Raw genomic sequence first — 21,213 nt, 5'->3', positions numbered from 1 at the left:
GGGTAAAGGTAGTTGCCACCAAACAGAAAACCTAGGTTACATCCCCAGGACCCACAAAGTAGAAGGAGAAAATCGACTCCCAAAAGTTCTTCTCTTACCTCCACATTCATGTCAAAACTTGTTCATAGTCACATGTGTATCACACACAGACTAGCTAGATAGATGGATAGATAGATAGTTAGATACATAGATAAATTTTTAGGTATATTGAAAATGTAAGAGTTTAGAAGTTCACATCAATTACTAATTTCTCTCTTGTGGCAAACACAAATGAAAATGTTTCCTGTACAAAAAGGCCGTGGGACTGGAAGCCCCCCAGGCTGACTCCAGGCTTGTTATTATCATGTTTTCCCTTTGAATGCTATGATAAACACTTCATTCTCTTTTTAATATAACTCATTGCTTACATTAAACTATTTCCTAAAAGTGACTGTTCTGTCTTCAGGTGCTCTTTGGAATTTTCTAGGGACCTTGAGAATATACTAATGCCAGAGTCCCTTCCTTAGAAATTCTGAATGACATGGTCTTGCATTTGAGCTCTTAAATTCTCCTTAGGTGGTTTTCATGGGCCACAAACACTGGGAATCAATATTCCAAAATAACCCAAATCAGCAATAGACATTCTTACCAGACCATCAAGCATTACTGTCAGTATTGCCCCCGATATCCTAGTGGTGGTAGGGTTTAGGACTACTGTGGTGCCAACCTCGGCAGCCTCTCATCCACTCTCACTTGAAATGTACATAAGACCATGCTAGCTACTAGCCCCTGATCCCCCTGTTTATATCTTCTGGATTCTGAGGACACAGTATTTAGCAACACATCTGGCTTTAGAGCATCTAAAATTATGCAAACATATTATAAAGGAAAATAGACACAACATTTTGCCACATGGCAGACTCTTCGTGGATACCCATGAATGAGGAGCTGTGCTCACAATCTGTACTGTGTCCACTCAGTTCCTCCTGAACGAAGTGGACATCTTTGACCGATGTAGAGCTAGAAGAACAGGGCTGTTAATCTCTGTTTCGTGATGCAAAGCTCTGCCAGCCTGCAAACGAGGCAGAAATCACTCTCATAATACTGAAACTAGTTCCTCAGATGACAAGAACTAAGTTTTACCTCCCTTCAACATGAGTGACTGTCGTTCTCCATCCTCTCAAAGACCGTTATGTGGCTTTGTAAAGAAGGTCAATGACCTGGGGAAAAAAATCCCTAAGCAGAATGAGAAACGGTGTGTGCTCAGAATCTGCACTGTCCACTCTTATAGCCTGGAGTCACGTGTCACTTCTTGATTTAAGTTAGTTAAAATGAGAATTTCTTCCCCTGTCACACTAGCCTTATTTGTCACACACAGTAAGTAGCATCTGTGGTGGACACTACAGATGACAGGTCATTTCTGCTTCCAGCAAAAGCCCCATTGGTGTGATGGTTAGTGTTAATTAACCATCCCACAGAATCTAGAACCCATCAAGAGTAGTTTAAAAATGTGTGGTGGAGAAAGGCTAGTGTTGGCTTCTCCAGGCCAAACAGGCATCATTTGGAATTCTATTGCTCTGCTAATTGCTGACACTACACACATGGCCACTGCTGAAGGGCCAGTAGATCTTTATCTGGTGGTCTCCCTAAAGTAGCTGATTGCCTGGTTGATTGTCATATGGAAGATGACTGGATGGCAGGCAACGGAAGCTGCTCATATGCTTCAGTGAGAAATGTGAACATCTCTTGCTAACTTTTCACATATTAAAGCAAAGTAGGTTGGATGATAGTAGAATTCTATATTGAGGTGTCACACAAAATTAACTTGCAAGTACTTAGCCAATAATTATTCTAGGAAGAGCTTATTTTTGGATAAATCTCCTAGCTTTTGATAAATCAAAAAAATGTGTATTATCAAAGTCATCAAGTGACATTTTATATTTAAACTAGGAGACAAAAATCTTCACACTATTGCTGCATCTACATAAGTATGCCATCTTAACATCAAGAATGTATAATAATTGATATGCATGTTTAGTAATACATTTTATTTAGACATAAAATCAACACAGAAATGATGAACTTTTCTTGGATTTTGTAAGTTTTTTTTTAATTATTCTGCCAGGTTGGTACCACATAGTTGTAGTCTAGTTACCCAAGAGACCCCTGTGCCCAAGACTTCTGGGGTATACTGGGTAATATAGTAAGACTCCAGTTCACATATAAATGTAAATATTTATGGGTAGGTATGTATATGTGAATTCTAAAAGCTTTCACAAATAATGATATTGATTTCATCAGAATTTTTAAAATAACAAACAATTTTGTTGATTTATTTAAGTCCTAGCGTCCAAACCAGTGCTTTGGACTTTTCCTGCAAGCCGCCCTGCAAAAATATACTGATTGCTTTCATCCTTTCCTTTCATTAAATAAAGAAGCAAAATGTTGTTATATGTGTGCATTTAATGAACCCAAAGATAGGTCGGCAGTCATAAACATAGTAAACAACCATAAAGACTTTTATTCTAAATGTTGTGTCTAAATTTGACAAAGACAAAATTAAGGGTTTCCACTGGAGACTACATATACTTAAGGAAAAAATCTAGAAGCACACTTCAAAAATACTTTATTAGTTGAGAATGTTGCCCAATTTGTTTTGATTATATATTCACCCCCCCCCAGCTCCCTCCAGATATACTCCCTTCCCTTCCAACCCAACCTCATGTCCTCTCTTTTAAGTTTTCCTCCATCCAGTCCAGTTTATGCTGATTATATATTCTCAGATGTTTGACCTTCCACCCACAGCAGACAATCTTTAAAGCAGCAATTAATAAAGGCCATCATTATGTAGTTTAATTTTTCAAAAAGTAAAAACCTTTTAACATTATTTTGAAGCATGTTAGTGATAGAGTAATTGCATTTGGAAACAAAATAACTTATGCATTGAATTCCTTAGTATGGCAAACTGTCTCCTTAGTGCATTGTTGCTCATGCTCACACTCCCTGCTCACATCCCCATTGCACCCTCAGCTTATTTGCTGTTTGCTGTTTTGTTTTCTATTGCTTTGTCTTGAGATGGGGGTCACCACTGTTTGTTTGGGAAGATTCCCACCCTGGGTCAGGAGCTTTTGCTAAAACCACTGGAAGTTGTTGAACTCCCCAAGACTCTGGAGGCCTTCCCAAGTCAAATTCAGTTCCTCTTCTTGGTCCTCAGCTTCCTCTAAGGCAGCAGTGAGGTGATGGGATGGGAATATTGCTAGGGATTGTGTTGAATCTCTAAGTTGTGCTGGGTAACACAACATTCCAATACATTGATTCTGCATACTCCTTAGTATGGCAGATCTTAATGTTTCCTGTTGTTTCTTTCAATTTCTTTAGTATCCTACAGTTTTCATTGTATAGATCTTTCCTCTCCTTAATTTCATCCTTAGGTATTTTATTTTTATTGAAACTATTTCCAGTGGGATCTTCTCCACCCTCTCCCAGATTTCATTGTCAGCATGTTTGTTATTGGTATATAGAAAATGTTTTGTTTTGCTTTGCTTTGGTTTTTATGTCTATTTAGTTGTTTAGTTGGGGAGGCAGGCGCAGACGTGCTGTGATGAATTCGTGAAGGTCAGAGGGCAACTTATGGGAAACAGTTCTCTCCTTGCACCATGTAAGTACTTGGGACCAAACTCAAAATTATCAGGCAGGGAGCAGGCATTTTCACCTCCTGAGCTACCTCACCACTCCCAGAGAAAACTTTTACATTCTGATTTGAAAGCTGCTACTCTGATTAAAGTATTTATTGAATCTAAGATTTCTAGTTGTTTGGCTTGGTTTTGGTTTTGTTGTTATTTACGGTTTTCTCTTTGTCTCGTTGTTGTTGTTGTTGCTGATTTCTTTTGTTCTGTTTCTTTTCATCTTTCTTCATAACTCTGACCATCCTGGAAAGTACTACACAGTCCAAGCTGTCCTCAGACTCACAGAAACCATCTGCCTCTGCCTCGTGAGTGCTTCTGGGATTTAAGGCATGTGCCACAAACCCAGGAAAAGTGTGTTGTTCAATCTCCTTGTATTTATATAGTTTCTGTGGATTCTCTTACCATTAATTTCTCATTTTATTCTACTATGGTCTAATAATGTACAAGAAAGTGTGATTTATTATGAAGAATGGCCCATAGGCTACTAAGAAGAATATATATTTTATAGCTATTGGTTGAAATAATCTGAAGATAGCTATTAAGTCTATTTGATTTATGTTGCACTTTAACCTGGAAGTTTGTTTGTTTGTTTGTTGTTATTTTTTCCAAACAATCTATCTACCTATTGTTGATAGGGAGAGATGGAATCACATGATATTACTGATATTTCTCTACCTGACTCTATCAATCTTTATGTCCAGTAGTGGCTTTTGGTTTAAGGGGTTAAGTTCACCAATGTTTGCTGCATACATATTTACAACTGTTGTGCTATTTTAATGGCTTATTTTCTTTACTAATATGTAATGCGATTCTTCATGTCTTCTATCTGATTTGGCATGGATCCTGTGCCATCAAATGTATAAATGCAGCCAACATTTCTTTGGGGGATTGCGTCTGATTGACCTCACTCCCCATCTCTGCCTCTGTGATGTGTTTTTCCATAGTCAACACATAGTTGGATTTTGTTCTTTAATCTAATCAGCTAGTCGTCATTTTAAAATAGGATAATTAAGACTATTTACATTTAGTGTTTTTAAAACTTAACCGAAGTTTGCTGGTTTTCATAACTTTGTTAGTTGTTTTTCAGTTGGCTGGAATGTTGTTTATGCTTTTCTTTCTTATCTATTTGTATTAGCGGTTTGCTGGTTTACTGAACTACACACAATTGTTTCTCCCCCTAGTTCTCCTTCGTCGGTCTATCTTCTCATGACGTGTAGTCTTCACTGTGCTCACATGGTAACAGTCCCCTTGCTTCCTCCTTTTTTGTGATTAGAATCTCATTCATGTCATCTCCAGCTCTAGCTTGGTAGTCATGGATTGCTTAAGTCTAAGCTTGTCTTAAAATGTCTATATCTCCATTACTTTTTTAAATAAAATCTACGTTGGATATAGTAATCTTGATTGGAAGTTGTTTCTAGTTTAACATATCATTGCGTGTCTTCCTAGATTTTAGAAATTTCTAGTGAGAGAATGGATGCTATTTTAATATGTTTGCCTTTGTAAGAGAGTTGTCATTTTGCATCTTTTAGTATCTCTCTTAGCTTAGACATTTGAATATAATGTGTCCTTGGTCATATTTTGGAGTTATATATGCCTCTTATATTCAGGTGTACATCTCTTTCCCTAGATTGAGGAAAGTTTTGCTGTGATTCTATAGCATGGAACTCACACATCTTTAGTTTTTAACGTCAGCTCCCTCTTCTGACTCCTGGACTCTTGGGTTTCATTTCTTGATCATGTCCCTGAGTTCTTAGATACAGAGTTTGTGCCTTTGTTTATTTGTTTGTTCACTTGTTTTTTCTTTGTTTTCTTCTGCTGCTGTCTGTCAATAATACTTTTGACCTTGTCTTCCATACCTCACATTCTTTTTTATTCTGTTTGAGTCTGTTTGCTGCCATGCTTTCTGTTGTTTTTATTTGAACGAGTTTAGTAGCCCCAACATTTCTGTTTGTGTATTTGTGTCTTCTCAAGATTTTCATTTTCTTCACATTTTTGTTCATGTTAGGACTTTCTCATCTGTGCGGAGGACTTTGCCCCCAGAGTCCTAAAGTGCTTTTTTGTTTGTTTGTAGAGGTGAGGGTTGTATTGTTTGTTGTTGTAGCTCTGGCTGTCCTGGAACTCACTCTGTAGACCAGGGTGGCCTTGAACTCACAGAGATCCACCTGCCACTGTCTCCTGAGTGCTGGGATTAAAAGTGTGTGCCACCATGCCTGGTCTGAATTGATATTTTTAGTTCATTCATTTGCTTAATTTTTTTTTGCTCTTTAAAGTCACCCATTATTTTCTGAAGTAGAATTTTTAATTCATTGGCATTTCAACAGTTCTGTCATCTTTGGATTTGGAAGTGGAGTGACTATGATATCTTGGAGGCATCATGTCTTGCCTTTACATGTTTGTTGTTTTTATGTTATGATTTGCACATCTGTTAGTTTGGATATCTCTTCTGAATTTATTTGGGGATGTTATTAGTGAACAGCTGACTCTTGAGAGCTCAATTCCTAACACTGCTCTAAGTAAAGCCAAACTGCTGTAACAGCAGCAACAACAACCACATCAAACAAGATACAGAATTATACTCAAAATCAAGTATGCCAAGAAATAGATCACCAATTGCCATACAGAAGAAGTAATAGAAATGGCCTGGAGAGATGGCATGATGGTTAAGAACACATGTGCTGCTCTCTTGCAGAAGATCTAGATCTAGTTCCTCACACCCGCACCTTACAACCTCCTGTAACTCCAGCTCCAAGCAGTCTGCTAACTCTGAGGACGTAGGCACATAACCACACTCAAACATACGTGCACACACACAATTTAGAAATAAAATAAATCTGAAAAACAGTGTGGAGTGTGACATGAAGTTAAAATTACTTAGAGTACGTGCAGAAAGAATAAATGAGATAATGTAAGGGGGCAGAAGAAGATGAAAAGAAGGAAGGGGCTAATTAAGAGAGAAGGAATGGAGAAGAATGTGTGTTTTACCTAGAAAGCAAGAAATTTTAAAAATTTTGTTTTCCTGAAATTAAAACAATATAGCAACCAAGGTAGGTAGTTGAAGCCAGGGTCAATGACTCATGACTCTAATCTTGGGAGGCTGAGGCAGGAGGATGGCTGAGAGTTTGAAGACATTTTGTTTTATTTAGTGAGTCTAGGCCAACCAGAAAAAAAAAGACCCTTAACAGAGAAAGGTAAATAAAAATTAACACCAGAAACATCTTTTCAATATACAATAAAAAGAAAATTTAAATACTACTAAGATGACAGTGCAGAGATAAAAGGAGAAACACATAGGGTGACAAATTTTAGAGAGTCGAGGAGTTAGCGTGATACACTGCTTACCTTATATGCAGGTTTAGCAGAATTTAGCTCCAGAATCCATATTCTAAAACGCTGGGTGTGCTGATGCATGTATAAATCCCAGGGAGGGAGGCAGAGATGGGCATCAACTAGCCTACCTAACACTTCATGTGTTCCAGGAGCTGAGTGTAACCTGAGCCATGGTGTGGTGTCCTCTGGTCCCTGGATATAAAAAATACATGGGACATGAATATACCCATACACACTTGCAGACACACAAACATGCAATGTAATATACCCATACACACTTGCACATACACAAACCTGCAGTGTAAATATACCCATACACGCTTGCACACACACAAACATGCAAAGTGAATATACCCATATATACTTGCACACACATAAATATGTGATGTGAATATACCCATACACATTTGCACACACACAAACATGCGATGTTGAAGCAGCTTCATCAAGTGAAATGGGGTGTAGTAAGAAGATAGGGGTGCCAGCTAAACTAGGAGACTCTTATTTCCCTACCACATAGAGTCCTGAGGCCTAGACTGGTCAAGTCAGATGTACTACACAGTGATCTTCATCTCTCTTTCTTGCCTATCAGGAACCTTTGTAGACTACAATTAGTTTTGATGTCTATAAGTCAGGTAGATTCTCCCATAGTTTGTAGCACCTCTGGTGGCTAAATAGCTAACCATTGGGTGTCCCCCAAGGGTGTGCGGATGCAAATCAGTACCAAGTGTGCACCCCCACTTCAGTCTCTGTACTGATCACACCAAAGGCTCTTGCTTTATCTTCAGGTGATTTGGTCAGCGTATAGTCACCAAATGAAGGCTATTCATGTTGTTGGCACTGCCCAATCTGAGCCCATTGTCTGAACTTAGCTTGACCTCCCCTTGCTCTGCATTCCACAGCCTCAGGGGCAGATTGAGTCTACATTTCTGGGGGTGGGGGTATTACTTTTTTTTAAATTTGTGAGTGGATGGGATGGGGTGGTACGTCAGGGGATAATTGACAGGAATCTTCTTCCCTTTCACCATGTAGATCTCAGGGATCTGACAGATAATGTCTCAGACACACCAGAAGAGAATATCAGATCTCATTACGGATGGGTGTGAGCCACCATGTGGTTGCTGGGATTTGAACTCAGGACCTTTGGAAGACCAGTCAGTACTCTTATCCACTGAGCCATCTCGCCAGCCCCGTTTGCTTAGTTTTAAATGACAGTTTTCTCTCAAAATGGTGCCTGGCCAGAGCTGTTTGAGCCAGGGAATTGCTTCCCACTGCTGGCCTATCAACTCCTATCTTTAGAAACCTGCAACTACATAGAAGGCCCAAGAGCCGCAGGCGAGACCTGTGGGTCTGACTCCTTGTCTCTCTCACCAAGAACTCCAGTGTTTGGAATGAGGTTTCTGCTTCTCCTCCCACACTATGGAGTCTGCTGCTGGAGCAGCCCTTCAGCTGATTCTCCTCACTTCCCTGACCTATTACACTCTCTGTGGCTTCCAAGCCTGCTCACTCTTTCTATCTTTGGAATACGCCTGTTTTGTTGTCTAGACTCTTCAGGTTCACTGTTCAACCTGGATGCATCTTCTAATTAACAGCCTTCTTGATTAACTTTTTAAAAACTCCGAAAGAGATGGGGGGAAATGAAATGAGAAGAAGGAAGGCAGCTAAGGGCAAAAGTGAAATTACAGATTGGGTGAACCACCCCAGACACTTAAACAATCTTCCTAATGTTCAAATATAGGCACACTGAGGCAACTGCAGTGCTTGGACCTGTTCAAATGGTTTGCAGACAATTCTCTTTACTGATCTACAAGCCTTGAAAGCTGGGTGTTGTGGTCTACCTGAAGCCCCTCTGTGTCAGTCTCCCTTTCCCTACTTCTCCTGCTTCTTCTGTTCCATCTCTCTTGTTAAGGGAGGTCCATCATAAGTCTACCTTTTAATTTTTTTCTTTAAAAATTCTAGCTACTGACAAATCTTTTGGGGAGGTAAATTTAGAATTCAAACTACATAGGGAAGTTTTCTGTTATCAATTTAAAACTAAAGAGCAATGGCTAAACTCTGTTTCTCTTTTTTCTGTTGTTAAAACTTCTCCAAATGGTCATTATACTCTCAAATGGTTCTTGATTAAGTTATAATATTTTTGAGATATGTACATGAGTTAAAATACCAAAACCAGTATGAAATCAGATGTTTGTTTCAGAGACATGGTAGAGTCTTGTATTGAAACTGTTCCAGGACATTTGCAAAGGTCTACCAGAATGGTGTTTCTGTAGTTGGGTTACTAGAAAAATGCATAATGAATAGCCACCACCACTAAACAAAACAAAACTAAGGGACAGAAAGATAAGATTTAATAAGTCCTTTCAGCACTTTAGAATTTAATTCATAATGATATTTGTCATATAAATAAATAAATAAATAATGCTAACTTCTGAACTCCTCAACTTGCCGATCGTCTTGGGTATTCACTGAGCCTGCGTCTATGGTGGTTGCTGTTTTTCTTTCCCCAATTATAATAAGTCAAATCAAAGATTTCTTCCCCACCCCACCTCCAATCGTTAGAGAAAAAAATCATTCTGGGAACTGCAAAGACCAAATATAAAATTTCCACTTAGACTGATGTTGAAAATTGACCCCTTGGGTTTATACAGTAACCTATATTTGACTTATAGGGAGACAGAGGAGAATCAAATCTAAATGAGGAATTCTGTCCTCAAAGGCAGGTGAAAGTCAGGATCTCCAAGTTTTGCTCTAGTGTGAACAGTAGTTGGTATGTCCTCCTGGCTTCACTTTGAAACTCAAGTCTTATGAAAGTCACTGAGTTTAACACTCAAGGGAAAATAAGAGCTGGGAGGATCACAGAGTATCTGTGAAGCAATCACTCCTCGAAACTGAGTGCTGGGGTAGCTGGTGCTGTGCCTGCAGTCTACCTGGATTCTGGACCATGTTGCTTACCCTGTGGTTCATGGGTTGGATCCATGTCTTACCTGTGACAGGTGATCAACACTGTCTCTACACTGCTGCACTAAAGACCTTGTTGAAGTATTTCTTCCTCATGCCCTGTTATCTTAAAGTTCTAAAGGATAAAGAAAATAACCATCTCTTTTTATTAAGCTCTCCTACCCTGACACACTGTGTAGTTCTCAGAATCCTAATGTATAGACCAATTATACATTTCATATTTGGGAATGTTTATTTAGAAGAATGGGACCAGCTTGCTAAATAGCTAAACTTTTTTGCAAAAGTACATATTAAAGACAATTCTTTAGCAACTGATATCTCACTTCCACAGAAGTTCTGAAGATCAAAGAAGTAGAGGTGTCAAAGAGACGAAAAATTAAATCTCCCCAGAGGCTCAAGTATGACGGTATGAAGACCTTGACTGGAAGTTAGCAATAGCTACTTTGATCCACAGCATGGTGGAGAGATTATAGTATTGTCATGGTGAATGAGTGGTGAGCTCTAGACTTGATGACCTTAAGGTCCCCTTAATTATTTTCTTCTCTAGATGTTTAGATGGAGTATTTGTTCTCTACTTGTTTATCATTAAAATGATTATTAAATGTTAGCAAGCTCACATTTTTATTCTGAAAGCTTAATAAAGACATTCTTATTTCGATCCCTTGCATATAGAGAATGTGTTGAAGTCCCAGCTGACATCCTCAACACTGCCCTAATATTGACATTTGTTGTTGGTTGGGGCATCTCTACCTGAGAGTTTAGTAGTTCGATAGGACTCATAAAAGCTCTAAGCTTCAGAATTACAGTTTATCAGAGCAAAAAACTATAGATTCTAAGAAGAAATGCACATTGAACAGGATCTTGGCAAGTTTACTGGGAACCTTCTGTTTTCCTCACACAGAGGGTTTGTGTACTTCATTCAGTCTTCTAAGGACTATGTGTGGTAACAGCATCAGCCAGGGACCTTTGTCCAGTGGTTTTATTAAGACTCAGCCACATCCACATGGTTGACTGGATGTAATACTGACCTCAGCCTTCAACCCCTCTAAAGATCAAGCTAATAATGCTTGGCTGAAGAATGGCTTCTCCCACCATCAATCATTTCACTAACATAGACTTGGCATGGCACAGGGTCCCAGGTAAACAAACAAACAAACAAAAAAATCTTGTCAGGAAAGACATTTCAGGAGTTTAAAGGTTGCCTCTGAGGAGACAAGGGTAAAGGCCAACCTCTTAGGGGAACGTTAACCCTTTACTGAACATTAGTAATAAGCAACCACTTTTTTCTCTTTTCTATTAACTAGTAAAATAGATTTTAGAACCCTAATCTGTTACTAATTAGCTCTTCTGTTACTTGTGCTTTGAGCACTTGCTGTGATTCATACATTCTGCCAGGAAGTGAAAATGAAAATCTCGGTAAGCCAATGCTTCAGGTTAAGTAAGAGACAAAATATTTAGACAAATAATTATAGTAACATGAATTAAAATATTCTTAGAACACAATGGGGTAAAGCTTTAATTTTGTTTGCAATTATGGGGGTATAATAACTTCCTTGACTCAGGAAAAAAATGTCATGCTATTATTTTAAGAGCTAGCTATTTCAATCTTGAACAAATGGCCTAGATAGGAATTACATTACTGATTTATGAATGGGAACTGATAGTAGTACCTTGTTGATTGATGAAGATAGTCCAGATGTTTCAAAGCTCACCTTGTTACCCATTCAAAACTACCTTCTTCACTAATCCCCGTGCTTAACTCCCATTGTGTTTATCAAGCCCTTCAAAGTTTTATGTACCTTTGCTTAGACAAGTCTCAAATATAAAGTGAAAAAATAATGAACTTGCTACATGTTTAGAAGTGACCCTCATGATAGTCTGTGGAGATTGGCTCAGTGCTTAAGAGCACTGGCTGCTCTTCCAGAGGACCCAGGTTCTATTCCCAGCACACATATGGCAGCTTACAACTGTCTATAATTCAAGTTCCAAGGGATCCAACACGTTCACATAGACAAACATGCAGACAAAACACCAATGCACGTGAAACAAAAATAAATAAATCATTTAAAAAGAGAAGTGATCCTCCCATCTTTAGATCACAGACCAGAAAATAGGTATTTTGGGTCTTGTAGAACAGTCTTACCCAACTCTGTCTCTCATGTGTTAAAGAAGCCAGAAATGCATGAAGCAATGGATATAACTTTGTTTTGAGAAAAACAATTACTTGCAAAACTGCATATGGACTCTAGCTGGTTTGCCATTAGTCTGTCTCTCAATCATTTATTTTTGAATTAATGTTGTTGAATTACCTGCTGCAGAAACACTAAGGGATGAGGCATTTTCTAATTTAATGCAGATATCTAATTAGCTCAGTACCATAGTTTGAATGTGTAATGTCCTCCATGTATTAAATACTAACCCCCCAAATCCTGTTATTTTGAAAGGTAAAATAGTTATTCTTTCTTAGCAACTTAACTAAATTAGGAATCACCTAGAAGCTTCCTTCCGGTCTGAGCCAGTGCCCAGAGCAGACCTTGGGCTCAAACTCCACAGCCAGTCCCACAACACCCTAAGGAAGATCCACTCCCAGGAGCTCTAACAGACCCAGAACCACAGGATTCCAGGATCCCAGGATCCCAGGATCCCAGGATCTTGGTCACACCAGGACCTCAGGGTCCTAGAGGCAGTTTACACCAGAGCTCTATTACTGCCAGAGCTCTATTACACCCAGGATCTCAGGATCACAGGATCCCAGAATCACAGCATCACAGAGACAGCTGGACTCTGAGGAATTCTGACACAACCAGGATCTTAGAAAGGAGAGGCTATATCCAATCAGATGTAGAGAGGGCAGGTAGCACTAGAGATAATCAGATGGTGGGAGACAAGCACAAAAACATAAGCAACAGAAACCAAGGTTACTTGGCATCATCAGAACCTAACTCTTCCCACCATAGCAAGTCCTGGATACACCATCACAACGGAAATGCAAGATTCAGATCTAAAATCACTTCTCATGATGGTGATAGAGGACTTAAGAAAGACATAAATAACTCCCTTAAAGAAATATGGGAGTACACAGGTAAACAGCCAGAATCCCTTAAAGAGAAAACACAAAAGTCTCTTAAAGAGTTAAGAGACTCTTAACTCTAAGAAAATACAATCAAACAAGCGAAGGAAATGAACAAAACCATCCCAGATCTAAAAATGGAAATAGAAACAATAAAGAAACCACAAAGAGAGACAACTCCGGAGTTAGAAAACCTAGGAAAGGGATAGGAGTCATAGATGCAAGCATCACCATCAGAATATAAGAGATAGAGGAGACAATCTCAGGAGCAGAAGATAGCATAGAAAACATTGACACAACAGTCAAAGAAAATGCAAAAAGCAAAAAAGCTCCTAACCTAAAACATTCAGGAAATCCAGAATACACTAAGAAGACCAACTCTAAGGATAGTAGGTATAGAAAATAGTGAAGATTCCCAACTTAAAGGTCCAGTAAATATCTTCAAGAAAATTATAGAAGAAAATGTCCCTAACCTAAAGAAAGAGATTCCCATGAATATACAAGAAGCCTACAAAACTCCAAATAGACTTGACCAGAAAAGAAATTCCTCTGGTCACATAATAATCAAAACACCAAATGCACTAATCAAAGAATATTAAAAGCAGTAAAGGAAAAAGGTCAAGTAACATATAAAGGCAGACCTATCAGAATTACACCAGACTTCTCATCAGAGACTATGAAAGTTGGAAGATTCTGGGCAGATGTCATACAGATCCTAAGAGAACACAAATGATAGCCCAAGCTACTATACCCAGCAAAATGCCCAACTACCATATATGGAGAAACCAAAGTATTCCATAACAACACCAAATTCACACAATATCTTTCCACAAATCCAGCCCTTCAAAGGATAATAAAGGGAAAACACCAATACAAGGAGGGAAACTACATTCTAGAAACAGTAAAAAATAATCTTTCAACAACCCCAAAAGAAGATAGCCCCACAAACATAATTCCACCTCTAACAACAAAAACAACAGGAAGTAACAATCACTTTTCCTTAATATCTCTTAACATCAATGGACTCAGTTCCCCCAAAAAAGACTGGATACATAACAGGACCCAGTATTTTGCTGCATACAGGAAACACACCTCAGTGACAAAGACAGACACTACCTCAGAGTAAAAGGTTGGAAAACCTTTTTCCAAGCAAATGGTCCCAAGAGAAAAGCTGGAATAGCCATTCTAATACCGAATAAAATCAGCTTTCAACCAAAAGTTATCAAAAAAGGAAGGACACTTCATACTGGTCAAAGGAAAAATCTACCAAGATGAACTCTCAGTTCTGAACAACTATGCTCCAAATGCAAGGGCACCCACATTCTTTTTTTTTTTTTAAGATATTTTCTTTATTTACACTCCAAATGATGTTCCCTTTCCTATTTTCCCCTCTGAAAACCCCTTATCCCCTCCCTCCACCCCCTGCTCACCAACTTACCCACTCCCACTTCCTGGCCCTGGTATTCCCCTATACTGGGGCATATAACCTTCACAGGACCAAGGGCCTCTTCTCCCATTGATGACCAACTAGGCCAACCTCTGCTACATATGCAGCTAGAGCCATGAGTCCCACCATGTGTTTTCTTTGGATCATGGTTTAGTCCCAGGGAGCTCTGCAGGGCGGGGGGTGGGAGGGGGTGGGGAGGCACTGACATTCATAAAAGAAACTTTACTAAAGCTCAAAGCACACATTGTACCCCACACAATAATAGTGGAAGACTTCAACACCCCACTCTCAGCAATGGATAGATCCTGGAAACAGAAACTAAACAGAGACAAAGTGAAACTAACAGAAGTTATGAACCAAATGGATGAACCAAATATTTATAGAACATTTTTCATCCTAAAGCAAAAGAATATACCTTCTTCTTAGCACCTCATGTACCTTCTCCAAAACTGACCATATAATTGGTCACAAAACAGGCCTCAACAGATACAAGAAGATTGAAATAATCCCATGCACTCTATCAGATCACCACGGACTAAGGCTGGTCTTAAATACCAACAAAAACAATGAAAAGCACACATACACATGGAAGCTGAACAACGTTCTACTCAATCATAACTTAAAGAAAGAAATTAAAGACGTTTTAGAATTTAATGAAAATGAAGACACATCATATCCAAACTTATGGGACACAAAGAAAGCATTAATAAGAGGAAAACACATAGCTCTAACTACCTCCAAAAAGAAACTGAGCTTACACTAGCACACCTGAAAGCTCTAGAACAAAAAGAAGCAAATACAGCCAAGAAGAGTAGAGAGAAGGAAATAATCAAACTCAGGGCTGAAATCAACCAAATAGAAACAAAAAGAACTATACAAAGAATCAACAAAACTTGGAGCTGGCTCTTTGAGAATGTCAACAAGACAGATAAACGCTTAGCCAGACTAACCAGAGGGCACAGAAGATACAGTATCTAAATTAATAAAATCAGAAATGAAAAAGGAGACATAACAACAACATGTATCTTAAAATAATTATTCTGTTTGTTGAATATTAACAGTTGAAAATCTTAAAATCATGTCCTACAAAAGAAAAAGAAAAAGAAAAAGAAAAAGAAAAGGAAAAGGAAAAAGTAAAAGAAAAAGAAAAAGAAAAGGAAAAGGAAAAGGAAAAAGAAAAAGAAAAAGAAAAGGAAAAAGAAAAAGAAAAAGAAAAAAAAAAGAAAAAAAAGAAAAGGATTCACCTAGGAGACATAAGATGTGTCTCTGAGGTTGTTCTGGAAAGGACTAAAAGGAGAAGAAAAAGATGTACCCTGAACATGGGTGGTAACACCCCATGGGTTGAGAACCCAGGATGAAAAAAAAGAGAGAAAAATAGAAATCCAGATGAGGGCCATCAATCCTCTCCCTCCCCCTCCCCCTCCCCCTCCCCCTCTCCCTGTGCCTCCCCCCCCCCCCCCCCCCCCCCCAGTCTCTGCCTGCTGACAGCAAACACAATGAGACTAGCTGCTTATTGCTTCTGCCAACAGGGCTTCCCACTGTGTGTGCTGTATCCTTCTTTTGTTAAGTCACTTCTCATTGGGTATTTGGCCACAGCAATGATAAAAGGAATTCCCACAGGTAGGAAACCTTTAAGAGGTCTGAGGTCATTAAGCCATTGGGGGCAAGTCTGGAGGGGGAGGGGAAAGGGGGAGGGGATGGGGACAGGGACAGAGAGACTCCACCCATTTCCTCTTTCTCTTGTTCACTTCCTGGCCAGAAAGCAGAGAGTTTGGTATGCTCCACACTCCACATGATATTACCATGTTTTATGGACTGATAAATCTAAAACTGGATGTCAAAATAAATGTTCTCTCACTTGAAGTTGATATTCTTAGATGGTTGACATAGTAAGAGAAATCTAAGACAGAGCCTATGAATAGGTGGTTTTCAGCATTGAAATCTTTGTGCCAATGTGAGGTGGGGCTGTGTCATAACTAAATTCGATGGATGTATCATTGTTGTGACTAACTGCACCACACTGAGAATATTTAGAAATCTCTGAAGCTCTGTATAGACCTGTGGGAAAGAAGGTAAGATTAAATGAAGGTTTTCTTGTGATAAGAACTATTTAGATCTGCTATCACAAGAGAACACAACTACGGACATCAGCATATCTTGAAATAAAATAGAATGGAGATTGTTTACTGGGCCAACAAAACCAGCCAATAGTCTGCTATGAAGGCCACTCTGATCTCAACCCTTGCTTTCTTTCTCAGTGGAAGTCTGATTTTATGGAGCTAAGCAAAATGTACAAACAAAAAGTTTGCAGTTTCTCAGAATAATCTTCCAAGTAGAAATAGCCCACATGAACTAATTCTGGTCAATGAGATATAAATAGAAGTCTACTAGTTATTCAAAACAAAGAAGGCATGTGCCGTGTCAAATCCCAGCATTCAGGAGGCAGAGGCAGGTGGATTTCTATGAGTACAAGGCCAAGTACTCTATGGTCTATGTAGTAAATTCTAGTCCAGCCAGAGTTAACGTGATAAGACTCTGCCTCAAAAGTAAATAAACGGGTTAGAGAGATCTTGTAGTAGCATTATTTTAGTAAATCCCAGTGCAGGGTTGCTACCTGCCTCAATGCTTTATGTTCCCAAATTTAGCACACACACACACACACTCCTTTATGCTTTAATATGCCTTATGCAGCACAAAAGCTAGTTAGCTGTCTAACCTCCATGCTTTTGGAATCTACCTCCCACCAATAATTCTGAGTTACGACTTACTAATTTCTATGTTCCATCTTGGCTGCTCTGAACTCCAATTAGTCAGCCTTCTGGGATGTTTTATGGCCCAGAGCCCAGGGTGTTCTCTTCGCTTCTCTACTGCTTGGTGGCCTCTGTGTCTCTCCTCTCTCCACACTCTCCCCACATGCCAGATCTCCTCTTCCTCCTACTCCCAGTCCTAAGTCCAGGAATCCTAAAATCCCATATCTGTCCTCCCCAGATATTGGCTGCTGGTATCTTTATTTACCAGTCAGAACCAACTGAGGGCAGGTTCTCAGAAGCTATGTGCAGACCCTCTGATACAAACAGGTTTTGGGGGGAACCCAAATAGCATTTGAAAACAAGCAGCTACAAGATCTTTCAGAGGTTCTGAGTTCAATTCCCAGCAACTACATGGTGGTTCACAACCATCTGTATTGGGATTCAATGCCCACTTCTGTTATGTCTGAAGACAGTAACAGTACTCATATACATAAAATAAATAAAGAAATCTTTAACCAAAAAAGTATATATATATATATATATATATATATATATGTGTGTGTGTGTGTGTGTGTGTGTGTGTGTGTATACATATATATATATATATGTATATATATATATATAAATTTTTCTTTAAAAAATCTGTTTTTCCCTTGTTGACAAAAGGCTAGAGTCAGCTGTCATGTGTGAGTCTTATTCACGTGTTTATTTTTCCAAAGTAAAACTATAGGTGTGGTGTTTAAAGGTGGAACATCCTTCTTGCAAGGATGAAAATCTAACATGGCATAATGTTGAACAGAAAACGGGGAGGAAGTACAATCCATGGTGATCACTCTAATGGCTACAGGGCTTTCTTTATTTGAAAAAACACAAGACTTTACTTAAGCCACTATTAGTGGCTTTCTATTAAATGAAGCTAAAAGCAACTCCAATGGAATCAAAAGCCACCAAAACTGGCTCATTGTCAGTACTGAAACGCTGTTAAGGGATAAATTATAACATCATGACTTTGCTGTGTGTGCTTGGGCAGTAGAGTTGATGGCAAAGCAGTGCTGCGGGTCTGGCCTCGTTACTCTTCCTCCTCTCATTAGCTCGCGTTCCTGGATGCTGAGTGGTTACTGAGAAAGGCATTAACGATCACAGAGTGTGGACCCATTAAGGATTCTGGGTGGCTGAATACAGATCTCCTTCGGGGTCTACACACTTACCATAAGAAGTCTGACCAGAACTCAGCAAGCAGCAAGCAAGCAGTCAAACAAACAAGCCAAAACCAACCAACCAACCAACCAACCAAAAAAAATCCCTCTCAACTTTTGTTAATTAACTCATAACCCCCCCAAAGAGTGTACCCACATTTTTTCCTGTTATCTATGAAGTTTTTTGAGCTAATGATTTTATAGAAAAGGAAAAAATGTTGATTTTATTTTTTGTTTTAATTACCCACTCCTGGTTCCCTATGCAGCTTTATAAATAATTTTTTATTGAAACCATGTTTGTGATGAGTAACTCTTTAAAAATTTTTTCTCTTAAAAGCTTTTTGCCATTAATATTTCAGTTAATTAAAACTGCATTATGCCTTAATCCTTTGTAAATGCACAACAGAATAAATAGTGCACAATACTGGAGTCAGAAGGTTCTTTCGAATTGGATGACTAGGCTACAATTGGTGGCTTATTAATGTAAACCTGGTGGGGGGTAAGGCAGAGGACATTTTATGTTTGAATATTTGCAAAAGAGATCATATTTACAAGGGCATTATTTTTTTTCCTACTGAATTTCTAAATGTTACTATTAAAAGACAGAATATGTGCAGCACAAACATGTGTGTCCCAAGGGACAGTTCAAAAAGATTTCTAAGCGTGGAGTTTATGGAGGAATCTGAAGTCAAATTAATATCCCAGAGCCTGGTTAAAAACTCAGATTTGGAAATGCTTTCCCAGATTAAAAAGGAGTTTTGGTGTGGGGCTCCATATGGAAAACATGCATAATTTATTTAAAAGACCAAAGTAAAAGTGAATTCACAGTTCAAAATCTGGATAATTATGCTATAATTAAAGGACTAGTTTGTTTTGTTTTAAAATTATTGTCTTCAAAGTTTCCGCCCAGCACCCATTGCTATTCAAGGATCCCAAAGCCTGCTGTATTTTAAGCTTACTTTTCACAGTCCTGTGAATCTTGTGTCTCACTCTCAAATGCAGTCAGACTCAATGAAGTGTTTCGTGTCCTCTTTCCTCTATAACCCAACAGTAGAAACATTCCTATCCTTTTTCTTATTATGATTCTGCACTTTGAGATTATAACTTAATAAGGGAAAAGAAAAGAAATTGACAGAGTTGACAGGTTTGATCAGCTACATAAACATCTGAGGCAGAGATAGGACACTATGCATAATCATTTATTCAATATATATTTACTGGGCCACTTTCATATGTTGAATGTGATGGTTATGCACTTCAAAGATTTACAGCCACAGGTTCCAAAATATTTCATTAATTATTCTTCCTATCATAAGACACATACTGTCTTCAGCAGAGTAGATCTTCAACTCACCCCCCCACATTTTATTAAATCATAGTCAAACAAAAACTTGAGACTATTATACAAAGAAGAAATATAATTTTTTCACAACAGCTAAAAATTCTGTGTAGTAGATTCCAAGAAATAAATATATATCGAATTCTTCCAAGACCATAATTATATATTCAAATTCAAAAACTGATTTTGAGGATAAAATACCCAAGATGCAAGAAAGCAAAAAAATGTTTAAATTGTGGTAGCAACTAAATCTTTGTTTCCACATACCTATCTCTTTTTTATATATTTATATGTATTATATTTCATATAATATAAATTATTTTATATAATATAAATAATATATTATTTAATTACAAGTTCTGGAATTACATAGCATTTCTTATATGTGATACAAAGCTATTCTACTAGATGTGCACTCAAATAAACTATATCTTGAAGGGACAATGTATACATTTTTGCTTTTGGCATAAATCCAATAGTTTCTTTTCAGAAAAATAAACCAAGGATGTATCTATTATTATGTGATTACATTCAATGAGATCTTATTTGACTAAAACACTAGAGACTATTGCCTCCACCAACTGTCGAACTTGAGTACAGAAGTTTACTACTTAAGCAAAATCTTGTATGAACATACTTGAAAGATCTGATCAAATACAACTTGCTAATAATGTCAGTCTCACATGTGTTTAATGACATGCATGATCATTCTGATGCCAGGTAAACAAAACACAATACAAACTTAGTTCAGAAACAATGGTAACTCAATCGCTGGGCGTAACAACCAAACTTCTAATTTTGTAAGCCTTATTAAATCTAAATCCTCTAGTGGCGACGCCATTGAAACTAGGAGACATTTGTAATTACATTTTGTCCTCATGTGATCCCCATCCAAAAAGACCCTCTCTCTCTCCTGCTTCCTCTCTTCCCTATCCAACCCAGAAGTCCCACCTACTCAGCAGTGATTGGCTCCTTTATTCACTAGGAGCTGGTTCACAAGATGTCACCTCAGTGTGTGGCTCATTCCTTATTCACAACCCTTCCCAGGAGAGAGGAATTAGCATCAAAATACAAGCAACCCCAGGGCTATCCATAACAACTATTAAGTTTTATTTCCAAAACGATTCAATTTCATTCCCATCAGGTTTTGTAATTCTAATTTTTCGCAGTCTGTTATTAAAAATGTTCAATAGTCTTCATTTATATTTATCTGTAACTACACAATTAAATACTTTCATCATTCATTGTTTTTGTTTTAAAGGTTTATGTTATTATATATGTCTGAGTGCCTTACCTGCATGTTTGCATGTGCACCATGTGTGTGCTTAGTGCCTGTGAAAGTTAGCAGATGGTGTCAGGTCCCCTGGAGCCACCATGTGGGTGCTGGGAACTGAGCCCAAGTCCTCTTCAAGAGTGCTCTAACCACTGACCCATCTCCCCAGACCCTGATTCTCTTTCTAG

At 38.4% G+C, this 21,213-nt stretch overlaps 1 long non-coding RNA gene across 2 annotated transcripts in view; it reads right to left on the bottom strand.

The window, feature by feature from the left end:
• Gm38484 overlaps positions 1–21,213 on the bottom strand; it is a 40,016-nt gene that overhangs the window by 12,412 nt on the left and 6,391 nt on the right. The window contains exon 3 of one of the 2 annotated variants that reach the window (XR_865432.2): positions 7,005–7,184. The exons of the other annotated variant lie outside the window; for it this stretch is intronic. This is a non-coding gene — a long non-coding RNA (predicted gene, 38484). The remainder of the gene's footprint in view (positions 1–7,004; positions 7,185–21,213) is intronic. 2 annotated transcript variants of the gene reach the window in all.

Source organism: Mus musculus, chromosome 1 (genome assembly GCF_000001635.26).
Source record: "Mus musculus strain C57BL/6J chromosome 1, GRCm38.p6 C57BL/6J".
NCBI lineage: Eukaryota > Metazoa > Chordata > Mammalia > Rodentia > Muridae > Mus > Mus musculus.
The sequence above is the reverse complement of the archived record's forward strand: the minus strand, read 5'-3'. Positions and strand labels throughout refer to the sequence as shown.